The 16,928-nt window shown below is 36.0% G+C and overlaps 1 protein-coding gene across 15 annotated transcripts in view; it reads left to right on the plus strand.

Moving 5' to 3' along the window:
- Window positions 1–16,928, plus strand: part of Gulp1 (GULP PTB domain containing engulfment adaptor 1) — a 255,414-nt gene that overhangs the window by 70,936 nt on the left and 167,550 nt on the right. For 11 of the 15 annotated variants that reach the window (XM_063259423.1, XM_013142555.3, XM_013142556.3 and 8 more), the window contains one exon: window positions 14,982–15,078. The exons of 1 other annotated variant lie outside the window; for it this stretch is intronic. The gene's annotated coding sequence lies outside the window, so the exon portion shown is untranslated. Of the gene's footprint in view, window positions 1–14,981; window positions 15,079–15,789; window positions 15,905–16,928 lie in introns of all 15 variants that reach the window. 3 more of the 15 variants (XM_063259425.1, XM_063259420.1, XM_063259424.1) reach the window with 1 other exon arrangement.

Below are 16,928 nucleotides of genomic sequence, written 5' to 3' on the forward strand. Positions count from 1 at the left end.
TAAGCAGTGAGAGTGAAGCTGAAAGTGCAAAGGAGACCCCAGGATATTGGAAAAGCCAGGATCATGCAACATCTGAGAAAACCCACAAGGATTAAGCAAAGCCAGCTTATGAAACCATGACGGCTACAACCACCTGCAGTGCTGAACGGGTGTAAGCCTCCAAGCCATTTGGAGATCACATTTTGCCACAACTTGCTCCAGGTGCTGGACATGGAACTAATTAACTTAACGTTTGCCCTGCAGGGATTCAGCCTTTTCTCAGTCCCATTGGTTTTTATCCCTCTGTTCCCTCCTATTGAAACAGGCAGGTTTGTACTGTGCTTTTTTTTAATATGTGAGGAGGTTTCATTTGATTTGATTTTTTATTTTCTCACAGTCTCATAGCTTTGAATCTCACTGGACTTCGTGTAATGTTGGAACTGTTAGGGCTTTGGCCTCTCTTAAGAGGTGGACTAAATGCATTTTACATGAAGAGAGGCAATTGCATCTTTTGGAGGCTGTAATGAAATGTTGTGGTTTATATCTAGATATTTCCCCAAAGCCTCACTCACTTATGCGGGGGGCAGCTTTCGCAAAGTGACTAGATTATGGGGCTGATTGCTGACCTGCTATTCCAGGTTAGAAGACGCAGAAGAAGCAGAAAACTGGGGACTCAGTCTGGGAGAGGTTATCTTTCTTTCTGGCTCTGCCATTCCTCGCTCGCTGCTTCCTGTTCTGCATGCTGTAAGCAGTTCAGCTCCACCATAATTCTCTGCTTTGCCATCTTGACTTGGAGCAGCTGACTCTGGACTAAAACCTCTACATATCATAAGCCAAAATAAGCTTCTTTGTTTCAGTTGCAAGTATTGGGTGTTCTGTCCCAGGGATGACAAAAGTGGCTAAGACAGTCTGCATCATAGGCTTACTGCTTAAATCCCATTCTTCTCCCAGCCAAGAAAATTATTTTTTGAGATGAATTTCCAGATACTCCTTTACATTGGGTAACAGATGCAAACCGACATCCTTTTACTTGTGGTGATAACAAATGAACAGTGGTGTTACGTTTTTATATGTAGTTAAATTTTAGTTTCCCAGTTAGGATAGTTAGTGTATATGTTCTGTGAAAGCACAGGATGTTTTTGTTCATTGTTGCATTGCTACTGTGTGGGCATGTCCATGACATTCAACAGACAGTGGTTAAATGAATACATTTTAATCACTGGAATGACATTCTTTCCAGTTTTATCTTGGCATTTGCCCATGTCTGTGTGGACAGGCCTGGACGATAGAGGACAGGGCCAGGTGCTGGGGGTGTTGTTGACCACAGGACCCATGGATGAGTTCCACAGAAGAATCAGGTCCAAGGTTCCTCTGAACTGTCTGCTTAGCCTCAGGAGTCCAGGAAGAAACAACACAGTGCTTTCCCTCGTGGGTGTGGCACATCAGTGGAGAAAGAGGAGTTAGTTAAAATGTAGGCACCCAGGGCTATAACAGGTGTTCTTTCTGTAGCCTGGCTCATTCATGCCAGTGAGTGGAATTTATTTGTTGAGTTTCTGTGTCTAGAGGGAGGGTGTGACAAAAGTACTATGTGATCCAGTGTATTTGGAAACAGGTATCATGATGTGATAGTAACAGTTACCACACTGAAGCTTGGGAAAGGATGCACAGTTAGAAACGTGGGTGTCTGGATCTCTGTAACAGGATGACCGGCTGCAGGCAGGGAAGTGATGTGACCCACAGCTCTATCCTCCAGTCTTTAAGAGAGTGACGATGTCAGTGTGTGGGGGACTCCTTAGAGATTTCAGGGGCAGCAAACAGCCCCCTGCAGCACTCCTGCCATAGGTTTGCCACCACGGGGTGCTCTCTTCACCAGAAAGGGGTTCGCTAAATGATGGAGGGGACCCAATGGTGAACCCAAGTGCTGTTCATAAGAACGTGGTGCTATCTGTGTGCAGATGCACACGTGAGCCCAGCTCTTTTGACCTTTCCTTCTTGAATCTTTATTTTTTACCCTCTTCCTGCGTGCCACTCCTCCTCTTTGCTCTTTCCACCTTCTCACCTTCCTTACCCCTGTTATTTTCTTCCTCCCAAACTGCAAGACATGATTTTGGGAAAATTCAGTAGTTAATGTGTTTATGATATGAGAAAATAAAATCTAGCATAACTCTGGGAAAAGATGTGGGGCCTTATAATGTTGAGAATACATGTAGTGTTTTTTTTTTTTTGAGTACATAAAAATACAATACACATAGTATTTTGAGACAACCAAAAAATACAGAAGCCACAGGAAAATGTGTGCTTTGTTTGTGAAGGGAGAGAAATTATAGCATAAGTTTGTTGTTTTTGCTTTTGAAGTAGCTAAAGAAGGACAGATACCTACAAGCGAAGAGCATGTTTTCTTTTTTGGGGAGAGTGTACTTGTTTTTAGTGACGAGATGTGTAATGTATTGATATAGTTTTCCTCCCCTTTTAATCGGAGTGGCATAATTCCTTGAGAGTGTAATAATTAGCTAGAGCACATAAAACATATTTTACAGAGTTGTAGATGGTGAAGTCTTTGCTATTGTTTTTTAGAGAAGAGGATGCTAAGTTCTTTTGTTTGTAAGGAAAAAGACTCACTTGGGTTACGTCAGCAAGTCGAGGATCAGGCTGAAGAAGTCCGAAGTTCCAGCCAGGAGTCTACTCTCCACCTGAACGCAGAGAAGGGATTCAGATCCAGAAATGAGAAATGAGACCCGACCAGTGCGGCTCTTCAGGCAGGTTCTCTCTCTGCCCTCCTAGTGCCAGACTTTCTCCTCTGGAGCCACACAGCTCTCTTGTCGTTCTTTTTCTCTTAGATTATATCTCCCCACAGGGTTACTCTGGCTGAGTTTCTGATCACGCATGGTGATCCTTCATGACTTCTACTGCGTTCTAACACGTGTAAAGCCTTTTCCTTCTGCGTGTCTTTTGCTTTCTGCTCCATCTGGCAACAGAAAGATCCAGCACCCAGGGTAACTTCTTAATTCAGGGATTTCCCCATTCTTCTGCTTAAACAGGGCTTGTGCTCCTTCAGGGAGCAAGTTCCAGGTAAACTGTGGATTTGTAGTCTTGGCCCTGAGGCTAGTTCTGGCCTCTTATGCTTGGTGTGTCAGGCTGGGGCTACTGGATCTTAGAGGCAGGACACTCCGATGGGTTTATTGGAATGGGAAGCATTCTCCAGGTGCACAGCTGGCCAGCTGGAGTGCAGTGAGAGGTCACCTTGGTATGTGGAGTGCCGTGGTTGAGGGACTTGGAGTATGCAGAGTGAGAACCTGCTCATTATTGCCTTCCATGTGTTTTTGTCTTGAGTAAAGCCAACTGTGAATGGAAAATATCCTTTCCATATAGTTTTTGATGCTTTCTTTGGATTTCAGATTGAATATTTTGTTTACTACTTCTTGTTTAATTCACAAATTTTCCTTCCAGGTTATTTTTTATTTGTTACTTTATGGATACTTTAACTTGTAGGTGGAACTTAAAAATACATGATCAGCTTTATAAAGAGTTAAACTTACCACTGTGGAGATCAGTGTGGAGATTCCTCAAAAAACTAGGATTGGAAGTCCCATTTAATCCAGCTCTTTCCCCATCTGGGTATTTTCCCAGAAAAATTGAAAATGTCATGCCACCGTGATATATGTGCACCTATGCTTATAAAACCACAATTTATAATAGCTAAATCTTGAAAACAACCAAAATGCCCATAAACCGCGGAATGGATAAAAAGATATGGTATTTTTATACAATGGAATATTACTCAGCTATAAAAAGGATAATCTTGAGTCATTTGTAGTAAATGGAGGCAACTTGAGACCGTAATCTTAAGTGAAATAAATCAAATTAACATTTATAAATATCATATTATCTCCCTAGTATGAAAAATAATTTAAAAATCTGAAAGAGTAATAAGATCCAAAATATACAATAGATATTGTAGTAATGACAGGGAAGAAAAGTGCTCAAAAGGACAGAATTACTGGTATAGGGGAAAGGAAAGCAGGAAAAAAAGATTATATGTATGCTGGCATACATATATAAACGTATATGTGCAAATGTTTGCTAGATAACTGTACCACCAGTCTCTCTTAGTTCATCAAGAAGAACAATTTGTGCTGTCACTGTTTGATCGATCTAGATTTTGTGACGGGAACAACTAGTTCTGAGATAATGCTCCTCCTTTTTTTCTGTTTTGAATTTCTAACTCATTTGTATCCTTTTTTCTGTTTTACTTTTTAGAATAAAAAAGTTAAACTTACTTGATAATGTTGACATCTGTAAGTATGTGTAAGGTATTTCTCTTTTAAAAAGTAATAAAGATTACATTTCTATCTCAGAATGTTGTCTCTATTTTAAGTAACTGCTTTTCTGCAGTCTTTGAGCTGGTATATGTAGCATTGGCTACAGTTTTAAAAATGTCAGATGTGGTTATCTTCCGAATAGTATATGTGTCACTTCTGTGTAACGTGTGTTTGTCTTTTTCTTTGATTTTTAGTGAGGTGGAGCTTATGACTTATGTTCACATTTTTCTCCTCTCTTTTCTTCATTTAAAGCCTTCCAAACATCTGTTAGACATTTACTGTGCACTAGGTACAAAGAAAGTGGAGTAATTTTTCATCTAATTTGGACATACAGGAAAGCTGTGGTTACCATACTTGTAACACAGCTGGCAAATTGTAAGTAGTGTGAATACTACAGGTTTTTCATCAGGCAACAGTTTCTGTTCATTTGTACAAGCATCTGCTGCATTCTTTCAAACTTCATAGTGTATCTGTTTCCTGCTGTGGAAGATATTCTTGGCAGGTATTAATAGAAAAAATAATAAACGTTAGTATTTTAATTACCACCTATTCATAGTGTAGAATAGTTTTCATATAAGACTACGTTTTGCCTATAGTGGATAACAGATTTTCTTTTTAGTACTATTAGTAAATCACTAAAAGTTCACATACATGAAAAGTGAAATCAAATGATAGAATATCAGCATGTAAACAAGATATGCTATCCTTTACTTGTCAGAAGGAGATAAAACTGTGTTATTTGTTCTGATGCTACTAACTCAGCTCTCAGTATTGATTTTCTCTTTGGTAAAAGAGGAAAAATGCAGCTGTATATATGGAAAAGAGCTTTTTTGAAAAAAAATGTCATTAGATCAATGAAAATATTTTGAAAAGTGAAAAAAAACTAACTTACAAATTCATTATTGTTTTAGTTTGTATAGGGTGTTACTTAGAAATTAGGAATGAAGTTAGATGCAAGCTTTTAAAGATTACTATCCAATTTTAGCATTGTAAAATCATGGTTATAACTTGTTTAATGCATGCGTCCTCTAATAAGTAAGGAGCTAAATTTCTCCATCTGTATTTCTAGTTTGCAATACAAGGCCACCCATAAGGCAGGTGTTTGGGAAATGTTCATTGGATGAATAAAACTGGGAGGAAATGAAGAAAGAGCAATCTCAAAGATACTATAATTGATTATTATAAACTACTAATATAACTTCTTAGTCATATTTAGTAGTCAGAGATAAATTGACTGATGTAGCCAACTCACTAATTTTCCTGCACTTTGAACAAGAGACTGAAAGAGTTTGACCTTTTATTTCACTTTTTGTTGCTATAAATAGTTGCAACAAAACACAAAAATGATGTGCTCTGGGCAGTATTGTCCTTATTAGCTGTATTGTTCTGACTGAAGTGTTTTCATGCATAGAAAAGCAATGACCAGTTTACTCAGTTTTTTCTAGAGATGAATTCCTCTGGAGTGTAGCTTCCTACAGTTAATGTTAATGTTTTAATAAATAGATTCAGAGAGTTGGGAAAACTGCTCTTTCTTCAATTACGTTTTTAAATTACTCCCAGCTTGGATATTAGACACATTTGGTAGTACATGATCTATTTTCTGTGGCTCAGTGTTGAAACGTCTTTGTGAAAGTTTACTTAAGAATGCAGAATCTGATGTGTTTGTTGGAAAAGGGAAATTTTGGATGTAAATTTTACCTTTTCATCACAAGCCATAATTTTTTTCTGAAACACATCTTTTGCAGCTGGTAACATGCTGTTGAACATGCTGTTGAATGTGAATTTTTTAGAAAAATACCCACAGGGAAAAGAGGATAAACATTATTGGAATCATGTTCCAAATATCCTGTCGATTATTTTGAGAAAACTTCCATGTAAAGCACTTTCCAGGTGAAATTAAACATCTTATGATATTGATATTTACATCACTTTTTATTCTCTTGATAAATCTAAATAAAGAAAACAACAACTGTATCGACTCTGAATTGTATCATTGGGATTTGGCAGGCTAAACTTAAATGAAATGATCACAATCATCTTTGATCACAGATAAGAAGAAACTATCTTTGTGTACCACAGAACAATTGAAACGGTTAGAGGTATTTTGAAAGTTTTGCTAAGATAGAAGAAATTCCTTTTGATAAGGAAAATGTGAGAGAAGGCAGATCAGAAAGAGGTTCATGGTTTGGCAAATATAACACTTCTCTTTATGGTCATTTTATACATGCATTTTACAGTCTACTATATCTTACAAGGGTGAAGAAGGGAATGACTCCTCAAATATATAGCACGTGTTTTGTATTCTATTTTCCCTGTTGATTACAGTTTATTCAATTCTGTGTGATTTGGGGTTGAGTGCTTGCAGAGAGGAGGAAAATGGAGAAAATGAAACAGAATCAAGTGTCTTTGGGGAGCAATGGGTGTTCTTGTAGTATATCATATTTGAATCAATTTAAGAGTGAAGAAAAATGTCATAACATTTCTATAATGCAATAGTGGTGAAAAATGAACCTCGTCAAGGAAAACTTTTATTTATTTAGAAGCTGATATTTGGGGAGATCTTTTTGATACTTTGTGATATTTTGTTTTGCTGCGTTATATTTAAAATTTGGCCTTCAAACTGAATTTGTAAAATTGTAGACCCATATATCTGGTATAAGGTTGTTATAAAATAATAGAATTAGGATTATGTTTCTAGTTCTGCAAGTACTAATGATTCATGCTGTATTTTTTAATAGGCATTCAGCTGTCCCCTAGTAGACATTAAATCTGTAGGAAGTAAAGGCTATTAAAGGTCGAGGTGTCAAAGCACATAATTACTCCAGAACATCTTTGACCTGTTAGTAGGACACAAAGGATTTCCTTAGCTATTGTCCTTGTGCAGAGCTTCGAGGAAATAAGAAAGTAGGGCTGTAGAGTTGAAATAATTCTATTCAAGAGTAAAGAAATCTTATATTTGCTTGCATTGTAATATGTAATATTAATTCACTAGTAATGAAGAGATCTTTCACTTTGTGTAGTTTTAACATTAGAAAATGTTCCACATTGCATGTCAGCTTTATGAAATGCTTTATGAAATAATTCATATCTCATAAATATGTTTATTTGTAGTCTCAATAATATAACTTTATTACCTTCAACAGAAGTGAAAGTGTAATTAATATAATACCTGAGCCAAAATGTAATGAAAGACTAACTTGTATTTTACATAAACATAAAAATTTTAAAGAGAGATAACTTCAAGCCCAGTACTTTGTGTGCTGGATTATATTGATATAAAATGTATCTTGAATTGAAATGTCTTTATAATTTAAAGTAAATGATAAACAATAACAATATAATTACAACTAACTTAAAAAAGACAAAGATTAATAAAGCCTCTATTTCCTACCCTCTACCACTATGCAGAAAAGTGAAGACTGAATTACAGCTTACTGAAATTTGTCTTTAAATACCTTATACATTTCATGGATAGTCTCATGAGAAGAATTAAACTGCATAGTAATGATTACATTAAACTAACGACCTTTTATGTAACCTAAGTTAATGAATGGTTGCTCGCCCAGCTTTTAATTAAGGAATCAACTCTGATTCAGATTCTCTTTCCTTGAACATTCTTTATTGTGGGACTACTCACAAAATGCTTAGTAATAGCCTTTATTGGATGACTACTCTATTTTCATCAATTCTGGAATGTGTTTTCAGAATCTACAGCTTTTGGTGGTAATATAGAGCTCTTTAAAAATTTAGGGTGGCTTTTGGCATAGGTGTTGTTATGTTGTAACCGAGGTGTCTTTCCTAATCGTTGTGTACTTTTAGATGGGGCTTTTTTGGAGATGGCTGAATCTAGAATGTGTGACTGATTCATGGCTCCATGCTCCATGGTAGGATTAAGGGTGATGGGATTAAGGGTGGGTGATTGCTAGATAGGTCCACTGATTGGATTGGCGCCTTCTGATCTCAGTAGATGATACAATTTGAGGCAGAGAAAGAGGCTCGTCTTGTGCTTTCTTGCTGTTTTTGCTGTCTTCTACCCGCCTTGAACTGTTGCCCCTCTGCCATGTGACACCCTGCCTTGCGGCCAGCACATTGTGGGCTGAAACCTCCACAAACTGTGAGTTAAGTAAGCATTTCCTCTTTAATCTTAGAGTGTCTGGTATTTTTGTCTCAGCAACAAGAAAAGTAACTAAGACAGGTGTTGTAAGGATATTTTCTTTCATCACCTGAATATATTTTAATATTTAAAATACTAAGGTAAAGACAAAAAAAAAATTTAAGCAAGCAGGCGGTTGTGAGTTCGATCCCCGGTACCGATAAAAATGAAAAAGACAAAAAAAAAAAAAAAAAAAAAACTAAGGTAGAGAGTAAGATGAAAGAAGGAAAGATGTATGGAGTGGGGGAAGGAAATCAGGGTCTAAAAATATAAGGAATTATTAGATAAAAATTCGCTTCCTGAAAGCTTCATAGCCAAAATCTGTATTTGTGGTGGTGTATGATGAGACATAACATTGCTGAGGGTGTTGGTGCATGCCTGTAAACCCAGCACTCACAAGGCTGAGTCAGGAGAGTTGCCATAAGCTTGAGGCAAGCCTGGGCTACATAATGAGTTCAGAACCATTCTGAACAACGCAGTGAGCCTCTGTTGGAAAAAAAAAGACACAAAGGATTAAGCCTAATTAAATCTGTAAAACACACTACATAAAAATGTGAGCATTAATTCAGTAAAATTCTGTAATGATTTTTGTAATAAGTGCCTCAGAGAATTTAAATAACTTGTCAAAGTTACCAACTGGTATGGAGTCATGAACCTGGAGCTATTAACTCCAAAAACTGAAGTTTTAGCCACTATGTTCTGTCATTCCCTCTAATTATGAAGCAATGCTAATTTAAACATTTACAACCATTAAAAGTCATGCTTTACAAATGTATCTGAAGTATACAGAAATTCAGATCTTTGCATAAAAGAATTTGATGAATACTTTCTTATGGTTAAAATATTAGTGTGTGTGTGTGTGTTAGTATTGTAAACTTGAAGGAAAATACAGTCAACCAATGGTTATTTCTTGATGGTTCACTTCCTTCCTTTAGTTTTTTAGGGTCTTTTAAGGTATCGTAGAAAAAAACCTAATTTAAATTTTAGAAAAATAATTTTAAAATGTCTTCTTTTTACTTAATTGCATTAAATATCTATACCAGGAAAGCTTTTTTAATATTAGAGAAATAAATAAAAGGCAAAAACAAAACAAAACAAAACAAAAAAGACCAACCCAGGCAAATAAAAACAAATTCTTCTCTTTCCACAGCTTTCTTAATATAAATGATGCAATTTAAACAAGTAAATCACAAGAGTTTTAAGAGAAAAAAATGAGCAAAAGCTGATAATACATTTATAAGGAAATGCAAAAATCAGCTATATTATGATCCAATGTCTTAAATAAGATAATCTAGTTTTCCTGTTGCACTAAACTGAAATTTTAGTATCTTGATATATACAACACTGGGAGATTAAGGTAAAATTTGCATATTTTTCCATTGCTCAGGGAGTGTAATTTGTTAATTTTTCCAGGAAAATTATTTTGATTATACTTAGATCTCAGTCCATTAATTTCCACACTTTTGTGTCTAATAATCAAGGTTTAAACAAATAATTTATAAACTATAACACACAACATACAGTAGTCATCATTCAATAGTTTGTTTTGCAAACTTTGAAGTCATTTGTTTCCCAAATAAACACTGAGTTAGGTCATATGAATGAGAAGACTGGGGCATATCCTGCTCACAGTTAGAGATTCCAAGTCAAGTGTACAGTGTTTGCCAAACCAACTGCAATCGTGCTTTATAACCACCATATAACTCTTCATCAAGTCTGTCCATTACAGTGTTTTGTAGCAGAAAAAAAAAATGGAAAGCTCTTAATGTGGAATAGGAGAATAGTGTGCCCCAGAAGAACTTAGTTATATGATATAGTGAAGTATTTATTGGAGGACTTAATTATATAAGACTACTCTTGTACACTTACTTAAAAATAGGGAAAATTATATGTGCGGTACAATTCTAGTTTTAAAAAAAGAAAATAGTTGGGAAATTATCTATCTATTACCTTTTTGTTTAATTTAATATAAGTGATTTTAAAAAAGATTTTCTACTTTTTCCTATGTTCCTTAGTGAATACACACACACACACACACACACACACACACACACACACACACACACACAAACATGTATCTTGACATTCTTGGAACATTGCTGGGATGACAGTCTCTTGCTCTACTGAGTTCCAAAACATTTCTAAAAACCCACGTCAAGTATGGTGAAAGCAGCTAGGTTGAATTTGTTTTTAAATTGGTAAATTTAAAATTCATATGAATTGTTAGAGTGTGTGACTATCGTTTTTTTTATTTCCAAGGTTCTCACCTTGGAAGGCTCAGGGTATAGAATGTAGCCTCTGTATGGAAAAATAACAGATGATACGGATTGTTGCTCTTTGCAGATATCTGCGGAAGTAGACAAGTCCAGGATCGGAGCCATCTTGCTTTGTTCTCATTCTGTATAAATTAAATCCCAAGAACTTCTCCAGTTTTCTGTCTTACAAATATGAATGTCCTAAACCTATTTCTATTTTTACAATCTAATGAATATACACAGTTTTCTAAGAAATCATAATCATCTTGATCATCCCCTGCATGTCTATTAAGAGTCACACTGAAACACCATCTTCCTAATATATGGATCTTATTACATCAATTTCCCATTTTTATTCCTGTCACCTTTAAAGTATGATCCACATTTTACAGCTGCGCAGTCACAAATCTTCTTGAGAAGCAAATAATACAATCTTCGTTTTGCTTGCTCAAGTCAGAAGTCTGGCATTCATCCTTATTTCCTTTACCCTGTATGTGCAGCTAAATCAGAGGAAATTCAGTTCTACTTGCAACAAACTCTCCACGTGGTCTCGCTTTATCTCTGTTGTTTGCCTGTCCTTGAAGTTGCCATGCTGTTTTTCATCCTGAGCTTTTTCTTGTGATGTTGTTTTCTTCCAACGTTGGCCTTTCCCAGCTTCCCCCGGGACAGTTTCTAACTCAGGTTCCATCTCTTTTAGGAAAGTGTTCTCGAACCTCCTGTGTATTTCTGCAGTGTGTGACCTTGCTGTGCTCATAATCCTTATCACACTGACAAAGCCAGAAGTCAATGTGGACTGATTTTCTTCTCATTAATGACTAATTCAGTTGGGCATTCAATAGACATGCAGTGAATATTGATTTATGAGCTAAATTACTTTTCCAGCATACATCCTTGGATGGCAGAGGTGTAGCTATGATGATATGGATGCCCCCCTCCCTTAATGAGAGGGCTGGAATGCACAGGAACGATTGTCCCATGTCATTCAAGGAAACCACCCCAAGTCGCTGTGTCTTTACTTTTGCCCAGAAGACCAGGGTGAAAACCTTTGAGAATACATTTGAAAGACTTACTGAGGGGTTTGTACTTTGTCCCAAGGAAGATACAATTAGATGACCTAGCAGGGAAGTCACGGCTAGCAAAGAAGGGATGGGTAGGGGAGGAAAGAAAAAGCAGTTTGTTGCGTTAAGTAGAATTGAACTGACTCTGATTTAATTGCGTATAACTGGAAAGGGATTGCTACTTTTCTAGCTTGAGTAACTATAGTGAAGACTGTATTATTTATTTACTAAAACCTGAAAGTAATAGGACATACACAGAGAAAGATGAAAGAACGGAAATGAAAATAGAGTGAGAAGCAAGATCTGGTTTTGCGTATGTTTGAATTTGAGAGTCTATGGGAAATCCATATACAGGTAGGTTTTGCGCAAATTAAATTAAAATATTGTTAGGTTCTTGGACCTAAATAAAAGAGAAAAATGATTTTGAAAACCTTTTATTATTATGATAATGATGGTTTGCATGTCAGTTGATAAGTACTGGAAATACTTTTGGCCTGGTTTCTTAATGCAGTTTGGTGTTACTGTATATGGAAATTTTAAAGACCATAAGTGTTACACTAACAGATTGGCACGTGTAATCATGTTGCAATTCTGGTATTTTCCTTAAATTCATATTGTTGGGAAAAATGAAGATTTGTGTAAAAGGGTGATTGCCTTCATCTAATTTTCTATACATCTTCGAATAGGATGAGAATTACCAAAAATGGTCTCAAGACAGTGTCAGATTGAATATATTATACTAAAGTTTTAAGAACAATGTATATAGATTTTTTTTTTACTTTAAAATATTTTCAAAGGAGCCGTTCATAAGCCTGCCTCATTGTTTGCAAGGTTATTCAAAATTCTTTCTATGAACAAATCTAATCATACCAGGCATGGAATAATAGATCCAATTCAGAGCCTCTGACATTTTTCTGTAAGAAGAAAGCAGAGATACGCATGAGTTTGTTCTTGTTTTGATGTGGATATTTTTTGCTCTTTATTCTGTCGCATTGCATAAAATATTGTCATTTAGAAAAGTATTTCCTGCTATAAGACTGTTTTAGTCATTCTGAGGTAGAGATGAAAGCTTTGGGAATGTTGACTTCAACAGACCATTTTAAGAAAAATTTTTACTTTGTTATAGTATTTAAAATGGGGTTTACTGAATAGTTCAGGTAATAGTTACATTATCTTGGATAATTCCTCTCCAATTTTCTTTGTAAAATCAGTATTTGCCACCACATACATAGGGAAATGACACTTCCCCTAAAAAAAGAACTGCTTTTATCTCCATCTTTTCTCTTTTCTTGCCTTAGACAAATAAACAAGAAAAACATGATCCATTAAAAACTTTTGGGGGGGAATCATGACACGATTTTCTGTTTTTTGCTATGCATCATGTTTGAAGTTCCCTGTCCCAGTTGAGCTGACTTGTACTAGACCTGGACGTGCCTAGGTTTTGTGCACAAATAGACACTGCAGTCTTTGCTTAAAATCAGTAAAATCTCTGTAAGTGGCTTTAAAATGCACTCTGCTTATGTTCTAATTCTGGTTTTTCCGTGGCAGAGGGCATTGGTAATCTGCCTGTGGGTGACCTTTCCCCTTACTGCTGCAGAATTTCCAGTGCTAATTCTCTAACGTACTCTCTAACTGCCAGAGAGATCAGGCTGCCGATCTCAGAGAGCAGCAGTCAGCTCCTGAGAAATGAGAGTTGGTCTGTAAATACCTCTTTTCATTCTTCTGGGAAGATGGCAGCAGAAGCGTCACTGGTCTACACTGGAGGTCAGATTTGCTGCTCCAAATTTTGCTTCATTTGCCAGCAGTTGCCTGATAACAGTGTCTGTTAGTGTGAGACCTTATACCTTGCATGTGACTTCTTTTCTACCAACTGACGGTCCCTAGGATCATCTCCCAAAGCAACATCTTGCACTTGAAATGCTACCTCCAGATTTGCCCTTAGTAGCGTAAACTAAGATCCATCCCTACCTTCTTCCTCTTCTTCTTTTCCTCCTTCCTTTCTTTTTTCTTCTTCTCTTTCTAGAGATTTTTTTTGAAAATGAAAAAAAAGTGCAAAAATAGATTAATGGCTTCTAAAAATGATTTCACCTAAGATGACAAAGGGTAGTGTTTTGGAATTCACATGGCTTAGATGCAAACAGAGATTAAAAATAAAGTGTTTAACATATATTATTGAAAGTGAAAATGTAGTCCTGGCATTACTAATGTGTATTAAAGTGTTTCTAGCAAAGTTGTGGGGGGCCAGGACAAAAAAAAAAATAGAGACATTTCCTCATTGCTGCCCTCCACCCACCACACTGAGGACTGGATGAAGGGTCTCATGCGTGCCAGGCAAACACACTACACTGAACTAGATCCCAACCATTTGATTACTTTTATTGTTTTGAGACAGAGACTTAACAAAATACCTAGCGTAACCCCAACTTTCCATCTTCCCGCCTCAGCCTCTTACAAGTATGTGTCAACACCTCATTCTAGTTTTCTTGTTTTTGTTTGATGATTTAGCAAGAAGAAATACTATCCTGTCAAGTTTTCTGCTGCTATTAAACTTATGTTGAAAGTACCTTTGAAACGACTCAATTGAAGGAAGACAACTCATGCTGTTTTGTCTATTAGGAAAGGCCTGTAAATCTTGTCTGTTGGGATAAAAATTTTAAAGTCTTAGCCATTTGATGTGTCTTATCTAGTTACAGCATGATAATGAGCAGAAGGACAAGGTGTCCAAATGTTTCCAAAGCAGTCGAAGTAGAATGGAAATGAAAGGAACATGAATCTGTGCTTGCTCATGCTCTTCTCTGTTGGTGCTGTGGTCCTGGGGAACAGGGTGAGAGCCTGGCCGCTGTGACCAGTGATAGGTGAGAAGTAGCTGAGCAACCTGTACAGCTGGAGAGGCAAAGGCCCTTATCCCGTCAGCCAGAGGCTGTCTGTGTTGTAATCGGGACACAATTACGAGTTAAAATACAAGAGTCATTGTTGACCAGCACTGCATTTGCCATTATCCAGGAGTCTGTGATTGTCCCTTTTTTAAGAAAAAACACACATTTTCTTACTGCTTTCCTACTATATGACACCTTTTTCAACTTGCATAGGAAATATAGCTAGACGTTCAGGAGATGTTCTGTAACCTTTAAATTATATGTAAATGTGATTCTTTGGTCTATGAAGTCCAGTCACAATCTTATTTTTAGTTATATGTGATTCTGTCTCGTATTCATAGGAAAGAAAGTGATGGAGAATTCTGATGGCAGCTGTATGATTGAAGCTATGTAAAGTCGTGCTGGGAAATTCCTTCAGATATATTGGAGCATATTCAGGTAAGAAGAAATGACAGCTGATACACTTCTTATCATTTCAAAAAAAAGTGAAACCTTAAAGATGTTTTTAAACATAGCTTTGTTATAAAAATGATAAACATCTAAAATAAAAGAAAATTGAAAGTAGGAACAGAAACCTGTTTTTTAAAAATAATTTCTCAGATCTTCTGTTCTATATCCTTTTATAACTCTGCTGTTTTTTTACCTTTAAAGCACATGGTTGTGACATTATATGTATTATTTGCTGATTTTTTTATTGTTACTATTGTTAATTTATTTTGGGGGTTTCCTAAGAATTAAACCTATAGCCTTATACATGCAAAACAAATGCTGTACCCCCAAATTACACACCCAGCCTTCTGCATTATTTTTCAAACAAAATATTTGTTACCAATATCAATTAATGGGCTGGGGATTTAGTTCAGTGACATAGCAGCTGTCTGGTAAGTGCAAGGTCATGAATTTGATCCCCAGTGCCAAAAAGAAAATCAATTAATGTTTTGTATTGAAATTTGAGCCCTTAGTACTTATGAATGTGAAATTATTTGGAGAGTCACATAACTAAATATCATTACTTGAGATCATTCTGCATTAATGAGAGAAATTATGAATTCAGCCATACACATCTTTAGAAACACACAGAGCACAAGACCATGGGAAGATATAATCAGAGACATCTATTTCTCTTTATCTTGTGTGATGCACCCATAGGTCATAGATGAGCCACCAGATGCTAGAAGACACAGGGAGCAAAATATCCCCTATCGTTTACTAAGGAAGTGCTGGTTTTCAACACTCTGATTTCAGACTTGTGGCTTCCAGAACTGTGAGAGAATAACTTTCTATCCTTTGAACCCACTCGGTGGTAATTGAGGTTCTTAGATTAGCAATCCCAGGAAACCAATATAACACTGTTTCTGTCGTGTTCTGTGTTGTAGACATTAGTCTCTAGGTCTTGCCTACCAAGAGCAGAAATCACAAAAGGCCATTAATATCAGCAGGCAGAGGTCACCAGTGCCATCTCAGCAATATATTTTACCTGATTTCTGGATATTCTGTTTGTATGCTGAATGCGTATTGATGAACCAAAATCAGTAGACCAGAGATTAAAATCATTATCTCACATTTAAAAACTTATGATCTTTTATTTGTATTTGCTGCCACTGTGATTAAAATGATGATTCACCTGGAAAATAGAATTAGTGAATTTAGATGCATGTGAAATTCCTGTCTTACTAATACACATAGCGTCTGTTGACTAAATGGATTTTTCCACTCTATTCTGTACATTTTACTATTTTCCTTGCCTTTTCAATTTCATTTTCTTGTCTTCAGGCTTGTACAATGACTTTCCCAAAGTGGTAAAATAATATTTAAATATTGAAACATTTTCTGAAGTTTTCCTTTTTAAACTATTTGATCCACTACAAAGTCAACAAAACCCCCAAATAATGAGGTTATTTATTTACCTAAAATTTTATTGGTCTCCCTTGTCTGCTGACCAAATAAAAATTAATTACCAGGAAAAAGAAAACCGTAGTGATCAGATTTTTGATTTCCTGAAATTCAAAATTCAAATTTGTGCTTTCCTTAGCACCTATTAAATGATATAAAAATTCAGACTATACTGTATTTTCTTGTTTTTGTCTGTCATCATTTTCCCATCAGTCAAATATGCAAATAGGCACTGAATTTTGCAGAATGTCTGATTTTACTGATCAGCATACAATAGGTTTTCTTTCATCTGTTGTAAATTAAAATCAAAGATAAAAGCATGGAAAAGAGAAGAGACCTAAACCTCAATAAAATCACTAAGCTTATATATTAGCTTAAAACTGAAAAAAATGGAA

This window comes from Cavia porcellus, unplaced genomic scaffold (genome assembly GCF_034190915.1).
Source record: "Cavia porcellus strain 051 isolate PalLab524CR breed Dunkin Hartley unplaced genomic scaffold, mCavPor4.1 scaffold_12, whole genome shotgun sequence".
In the NCBI taxonomy this organism is placed as follows: Eukaryota; Metazoa; Chordata; class Mammalia; order Rodentia; family Caviidae; genus Cavia; species Cavia porcellus.